Consider the following 7681-nt stretch of genomic DNA (forward strand, 5'->3'; position numbering starts at 1 on the left):
ACCCGAAGTTAAATATTCCAACTAATTGGGGATTCGAATTGTAACAAGGTTTTAATACTTTGTTTAATGAATACACCAGGTTATCGACTGCGTGTAAACCAAGGTTTTACTACTTTGTTAACAATTACACCAATTACCCTTGAATGTAATTTCACCCCTGTTTTAATTATTCTAGTGGCTATTAATCCATTCCCGTGTCCGGTTAAATGAACGATTATTCGTACATATAAATACCCCGCCCATCGTGTCCGATCGAGTGTATATGGTAATTTATAGAGACGTCCAATTGTAAATCTTTATATTAACATTAACAAACTTTCATTTAGTTAAACAAATATAAAGCCTATTAATAGCCCATAGTCTAATTTCCACAAGTGTCGTTCTTTTGTCCAAACCCCAATTATGGTACAAAGCCCAATTACCCAATTTTAGTAATTAGCCCAACATCATGATTACTTCGTTTTAAATAAGCATAATAATAACTTAGCTACGTGACATTAATGTAAAAAGGTTGAACATAACTTACAATGATTAAAAATAGCGTAGCGTTACACGGACAGAATTTCGACTTACACCCTTACAACATTCGCTAACATACCCTTATTATTAGGATTTAAAATTAAAATTAAAATTAAAATTAAAATTATATATATATATATATCGTATATATTGAGAGAGATAGAGAAATAAGATGTTAAATTTGATCAGAATTCGGTTTGCTTTATAGCCAGACTTGATTTTTGGGGCTCCGCGACTCGCGGCAAAATGCCCTTCAAACTCCGCGAGTCGCGGAGATAGAAATTACAGCTCAGTCCTTGGAGTTTTCTCTGCCGACGGTTTTATATATATAAATATAATATATATATAATTAATATAATTAATTATATATTATATTATATTTATATACATAGTTAACTTGTAATTTTTAGTCCGTTGCGTCGAGCGTTAAGAGTTGACTCTGGTCCCGGTTCCGGATTTTCGAACGTCCTTGCGTACAATTTAATATCTTGTACTTTGCGTTTTGAATCTTGTACTTTTGTAATTTCGAGACGTTTCTTATCAATAATTGGAACCTTTTTGATTGTCTTTTGTTCTTTTGAGCTTTTTGGTCGTTTGCGTCTTCAATTCGTCGAATCTGTCTTTTGTCTTCACCTTTTATTATTTAAACGAATATCACTTGTAAATAGAACAATTGCAACTAAAAGATTGTCTTTCTTGAGGAATAATGCTATGAAATATATGTTCGTTTTTAGCATTATCAGAGATTTATAATTTGACGTGTTTATATATAACCACATACACTTGACTGGGTACGGTGGGCGGGATATCTATAAAGACTAATAATTGTTCATTTGACCGGACACGGGGATGGATTAATAGTCACTGGACTCATTAAAACAGGGGTGGATTACATTCAAGGGTAATGCCTTCAAGCTTGAAACTTCTTGTCCATCCATCCTGGCTTTAAACATAGGATTTGCGGCATACCACTTGGCTATACTCCATATGGCCAGTTTTGGACGGTAGAACGGGGAGAGGGGGAAGGGGGAAGCAGGGCTCGAAGAACGAGCTGAGCCGTGCAGGGATAGCTTACGAGAGTTCCAGAAAGGGATAGAACCTGGACATGAATAAGAGAAAGCGCTATCAAAGCCGCTGTCCCCCGGTCCCCGTCGTGATCCCCCGATTGCCCCAACCGCTACTCTCTGATGAAGAGAGAAGTGCAACCCCATTTTCTTAATGCCGAGACTTTCTCTTTCGTCGAGCCCCGAGCTTGTGGTCCTCCTTTGAGTTTGTTAACAAAGTATTAAAACCTTGGATTACACGTTGTCGATAACCTGGAGTATTCATTAAACAAAGTATTAAGACCTTGTTACAGTTTAAGTCCCCAATTAGTTGGAATATTTGACTTCGGGTATAAGGTTAATTTGGCAAAGACTCTCGTACTTTATAATTATGACCGATGGACTATTATGGACAAAACCAGATGGACATATCGAATAATCCAGGACAAAGGACAATTAACCCATGGTAATAAATTAAAATCAACACGCCAAACGTCATAATTACGGAAGTTTAAATAAGCATAATTCCTTTAATTTATATCTCATCGTACTTTTATTTACCGTCCTTTTATTTATCGTCATTTTATTTATCGTACTTTAAATTATCGTACTTTTATTTTATCGCATTTTTATTTATCGTCATTTACTTTATGCTTTAAATTAAGTTGTATTTATATTTAATATTTTACATTAGGTTTTAATTGTGATTTAAGTCTTAACATCGACAAACCGGTCACTAAATGTTAAACCCTCTTTTTATAATAATAATAATACTACTTATATATATATATATATATATATATATATATATATATATATATATATATATATATATATATATATATATATATATATATATATATATATATATATATATATATACAAATATAGTTTAAAATTAATATAGCGTTAAACTTAGCCAGCTCCCTGTGGAACGAACTGGACTTATAAAAACTACACTACTCTACTATTAGGTACACTGCCTATAAGTGTTGTAGCAAGGTTTAGGTATATCCATTCAATAAATAAATAAATAACTTGTGTAAATTGTATCGTATTTAATAGTATTTCATAGTAAAATATAATCTATTTCGTACTACCCCTCGCACACACCAAGTATTTTTGGCGCCGCTGCCGGGGAAAAATCACGCCGAAGCGAAACGCTATAAAAAAAATTTAAGCTATTTTTGTAAAAATATATTTATATAAGTGTTAAATATTAAAAAAATCAAAATATATATAATATATATATATATATATATATATATATATATATATATTTTAAATTAAAAAAGTTTTTATTTTTTTAGTTACAAAAACTAATAAGTAATTTTTAAAATATAAGTTTTATTTAAATTATATTTTATATAAATTAAAAATTTGAAATAGAGTTAAAACAGAAAATTAAAAAAAAAAAATTTATATCTGAAACTGTCTGAATTTGAACCTGCAATCAATCTGAGTCTGCAAACTCCGCAGTCGTGGAGCTTTTCTGGCACAAACATACCGCAGTCGCGGAGCCGTCCCAGACTGCAACCTTGTACGCATTAATTACTAATTTAGGGTTTTAATTAATTATTAATTATAATTATTATTATTAAACCTAATTAGGGTTTTAATTTAATATATTTAGTTTAGTTTAATTATAATTTGTTATTATTAGTTTTAATTTGTTTTATAAATTAATAATTTTATAAAATAATAATATAAAAATAATATTTTTATAAAAATAAGTAATTTTATCATTTTTTGTTTCTTTTTATAAATTGTATATTTTATCGTTTAATTCGTAAATTATATATTTATCATTCGTAATTAGTTTTAACTTAGTCTTTGCCGTAGTTATTTTATATTTATAGTTTTTTAGGCTTTGGCGTAAAATTCATTAAGTGCTTTTTCTTTAAATTAAGATTTAGGCGCTCTAGAATTTTGCGACGCAGTTTATAGATTGTAGTGCCTAATTAAGTTATTGCCGTTTTGGATATAGAATTCCCTTTAAGCTTTAATACCTTTAGACGCAAGTTTTAATATTTAGTTTTTAGACTTTTAAGTATCGACGCTTTACGTTCTTATTATTATTTTTTGACTTTTTGTTTTTCTGACATTTGTTTTTCGACGCGCTTTTTCTTTTCCATTTCTACGCTCTAGTTTTTAGGACCTAGAATTTTCTATATTTTCTTTAAATTTCGACGAAAAATTATTTTAAGCGGTTAAATTGATAGACATCCAAAATTTTCTGTTTCGTAGTAATAGTTGGATTTGTTAGTGGCGAGTTGTGGGCTTCCGATTTAAAGGGTCCTGGCTACCTGCTGCATCTATTGGCTATTCGAAACGTGGGCAAAATTATAAAAGTCTATTAATTTGATAATTTATATAATTTTTATCTTTATAATTAATAGGATATTCAGTGAATGCACCGAGCAAAACGTTCACCACCTTTCATACATTTACCACCTGTAACTCGATTAAGACATCTAGCCAATATCGTCGCCGTTGATTTTTCTTTAGAATCATCATCTAGTCGACCGAGTACTCCAATTCAAATTTTCGATAATCCATTTTTTGAACCCGACCTCACAATTGAGAACCCGGAGAATATTTAAGGAATATTCAGTGATCCTGAACCACTAATCATTCCTCCTGAACCACAAATTATACAACCAGAGATTGTCGAGGAAGAAACCATTAAATCAGAATCCTCTAGTGATTCAGATTTAACAAATTCAATCATGGAAAATCAGGAACCTCTAAGTATGGAAGATCGAATGAGAGCTACACGCACTGGCCAAGGTCATGCCATTACTCAACCAGACATTTATGCGTCAGATTATGAAATCAAGGGACAAATCCTACACATGGTAACTAATCAATGTCAATTTAGTGGTAGGCCAAAAGAAGATCCAAACGAACATCTTCCAACCTTTAATAGAATTTGTACTCTATTCAAAATCAGAGAAGTTGAGGATGAACAGATCTATCTCATGTTGTTTCCCTGGACTTTAAAGGGAGAAGCCAAAGATTGGTTAGAATCGTTACCTGAAGGAGCGATTGATACATGGGATGTCTTAGTTGAGAAATTTCTTAAAAGATTCTTTCCAGCATCTAAAGCTGTGAGACTTCAAGGAGAAATTTTTACGTTCGCGCAAAAGTCAAATGAAACTCTATATGAGGCGTGGACAAGATTCGGAAAGTTGTTGAGAGGATGTCCTCAACATGGTTTAGACACTTATCAAATAGTGCAAATATTCTACTAAGGATGCGATGTTGCTACACGAAAAGACATCGACACAGCAGCTGGTGGTTCCATTATGATGAAAATCACAACTGAAGATCACAAAATTATTGATAACACAGCATCCCACTCACATGAGTGGCACCAAGAAAAAAATATCTTTCGTTCATCTAAAGCGGCTAGAGCCGATTCTAGCCATGACTTTGATTCCATTTTCGCAAAGTTAGAAGCTTTCGAGAGACTAATGGAAAAGATGACTAAAGATATTCACGCAATACGAATTAGTTGTGAGCAGTGTGGAGGACCACATTTGACAAAAGATTGTCTCAGTATTGAACAAATAATGGAACAAAGAGAGAATGTTTCATACATGAACCAAAGGCCTGAAAATAAATATCAGAATAATTATCAACCGCCAAGACCAAACTACAATCAAAATCAGAATTATAACCGAAATGTTCCATACAACAACCAACAAGGTCCTAGCAATCAACAAGTATCTAATAATACTTACAACCAGAAAAGACCTATTTTTCCAAATAAACCACCACAAACCTATGATAAAAAGCCAAATTTAGAAGATATGATATCGAAGCTAGTTGAATCTCAAACTCAGTTTTTCACATCTCAGAAACAAACTAATGAACAAAATGCTCAAGCATTTAGAAATCAACAAGCTTCTATTCAAAATCTGGAACAAGAAGTAAGTAACCTAGCAAGGTTGATAGGTGAAAGAAAACCGGGGAGTCTACCTAGCGATACAAATGCTAACCCCCAAAATGAAACAGTTAAAGCCATTACCACAAGAAGTGGTATTACACTTAAACCACCCAAAATACCTGTAATTTCTGATGACTCTATTCCTACTACACAGGAACCACAGCCTGAGCAAGATAAGGAATCAGAACCGGTAGTTGAAAAGGTTAATGAAGATAACATAATTAAGTCAAAGCCTTATGTTAAACCATACCAACCACCGCTCCCTTATTCGAGTAAAATGAGAAAAGAAAGACTTGAAGCCGAGCAATCCAAATTCTTAGATATGTTTAAACAAATAAATGTCAATCTTCCTTTCATTGATGTGATTTCAGGAATGCCAAGATATGCTAAATTCCTGAAAGATCTAATCACAAATAGAAAGAAAATGGAAGAACTCTCGGCTATTACAATGAATGCTAATTGTTTTACAGTGCTGTTGAATAAACTACCAGAAAAATTATCAGATCCAGGAAGTTTCACAATTCCATGTTTTCTGGGTAGTCTTAGTTCAATAGAAGCATTGGCAGACTTAGGTGCTAGTATAAATTTAATGCCGTATTCACTATAAGCTAAACTAGACCTCGGAGAATTGAAACCAACACGAATAAGCATACAACTAGCCTATCGATCAGTAAAATATCCTAGAGGGATAATGGAGAACATGCTAGTTAAAGTTGGTACTTTAGTATTTCCAGTAGACTTTGTTATTCTGAACATGGAAGAAGATTCTCGAGTTCCTCTCATATTAGGAAGACCATTCTTAAACACGGCTAAAGCAATAATAGACATGTTCGGTAAGAAACTGACCCTAAGTATAGAGGACAAGAGTGTTACCTTTTCAGTTGATAGAGCCATGCAACAACCGTAATCTGCAGATGATACATGTTATTATATTCAAACTATAGATTCACATGCAGAATTGTTACAAGAATTTTTAGAATTACGAGGAACATGAGAATGTTCTTTAGGAGAAGGAACTGAACCAATTGTTAAAGCTGAAATATTAGCCACACTCATGGCTAATGAATACGAACCAACAATAGAAGAACTTCAATTGCTGAAAGAGGAAGACAGATATCGATACAAATCATCAATAGAAGAACCACTGATATTAGAGTTAAAGCCACTTTCAAACCATTTGGAATACGCTTATTTACATGGTGAATCTGAATTACCTGTAATAATCTCGTCTTCTCTTACGGAAAATGAAAAATCTCAACTCATTTCTGTGCTAAAAGATCATAAACCAGCTATTGCATGGAAGATTCATGACATTAAAGGTATAAGTCCTTCGTATTGCACACATAAAATCCTTATGGAAGAAGGTCATAAAACATATGTGCAACGCCAACGAAGACTAAATCCTAATATGCAAGATGTTGTTAAGAAAGAAATTATTAAACTGCTTGATGCAGGTTTAATTTATCCAATCTCTGATAGTCCATGGGTAAACCCAGTTCAATGTGTACCTAAGAAGGGTGGCATTACTGTCATCACAAATGAAAAAGATGAGTTTATTCCCACCAGGACTGTAACAGGATGGCGTGTTTGTATTGATTATAAAAAACTAAATGACGCCACCAGAAAAGATCACTTTCCCTTACCTTTCATTGATCAAATGTTAGAAAGGTTAGCCGGGAATAGTTACTATTGTTTTCTTGACGGTTTCTCCGGATACTTTCAATTTCCAATTGCACCCGAGGACCAAGAGAAAACCACCTTCACGTGCCCTTATGGTACTTTTGCTTACAAACGCATGCCATTTGGACTTTGCAACGCCCCTGCAATTTTTCAAAGGTGCATGATGGCGATTTTTCACGACATGATAGAGGAATGCATGGAAGTTTTCATGGATGACTTTTCAGTCTTCGGTGATACTTTTGAATCATTTCTAGTTAATCTTGAACGAATGCTTATTAGATGCGAACAATCAAATCTAGTACTTAATTGGGAGAAATACCATTTCATTGTTAGAGAAGGCATCGTTCTTGGTCATAAAATTTCAAAGGAAGGAATTGAAGTGGATAGAGCTAAAGTAGATGTAATTGCTAAACTTCCACATCCCACCAATGTTAGAGGAGTTAGGAGTTTTCTAGGGCATGCCGGTTTTTACTGAAGTTTCATAAAA

The 7681-nt window shown here is 33.2% G+C and overlaps 1 non-coding gene across 1 annotated transcript; it reads right to left on the minus strand.

Annotated features, from left to right (window-relative positions):
* Window positions 1-4675: 4675 nt before the first annotated feature.
* LOC139869527 (small nucleolar RNA R71) lies at window positions 4676-4782 on the minus strand. Its single transcript, XR_011766135.1, has one exon. It is a non-coding gene; the product is annotated as a small nucleolar RNA R71 (small nucleolar RNA).
* Between the last annotated feature and the right edge of the window lie 2899 nt (window positions 4783-7681).

The sequence above is a fragment of the Rutidosis leptorrhynchoides genome, chromosome 9 (genome assembly GCF_046630445.1).
Source record: "Rutidosis leptorrhynchoides isolate AG116_Rl617_1_P2 chromosome 9, CSIRO_AGI_Rlap_v1, whole genome shotgun sequence".
NCBI lineage: Eukaryota > Viridiplantae > Streptophyta > Magnoliopsida > Asterales > Asteraceae > Rutidosis > Rutidosis leptorrhynchoides.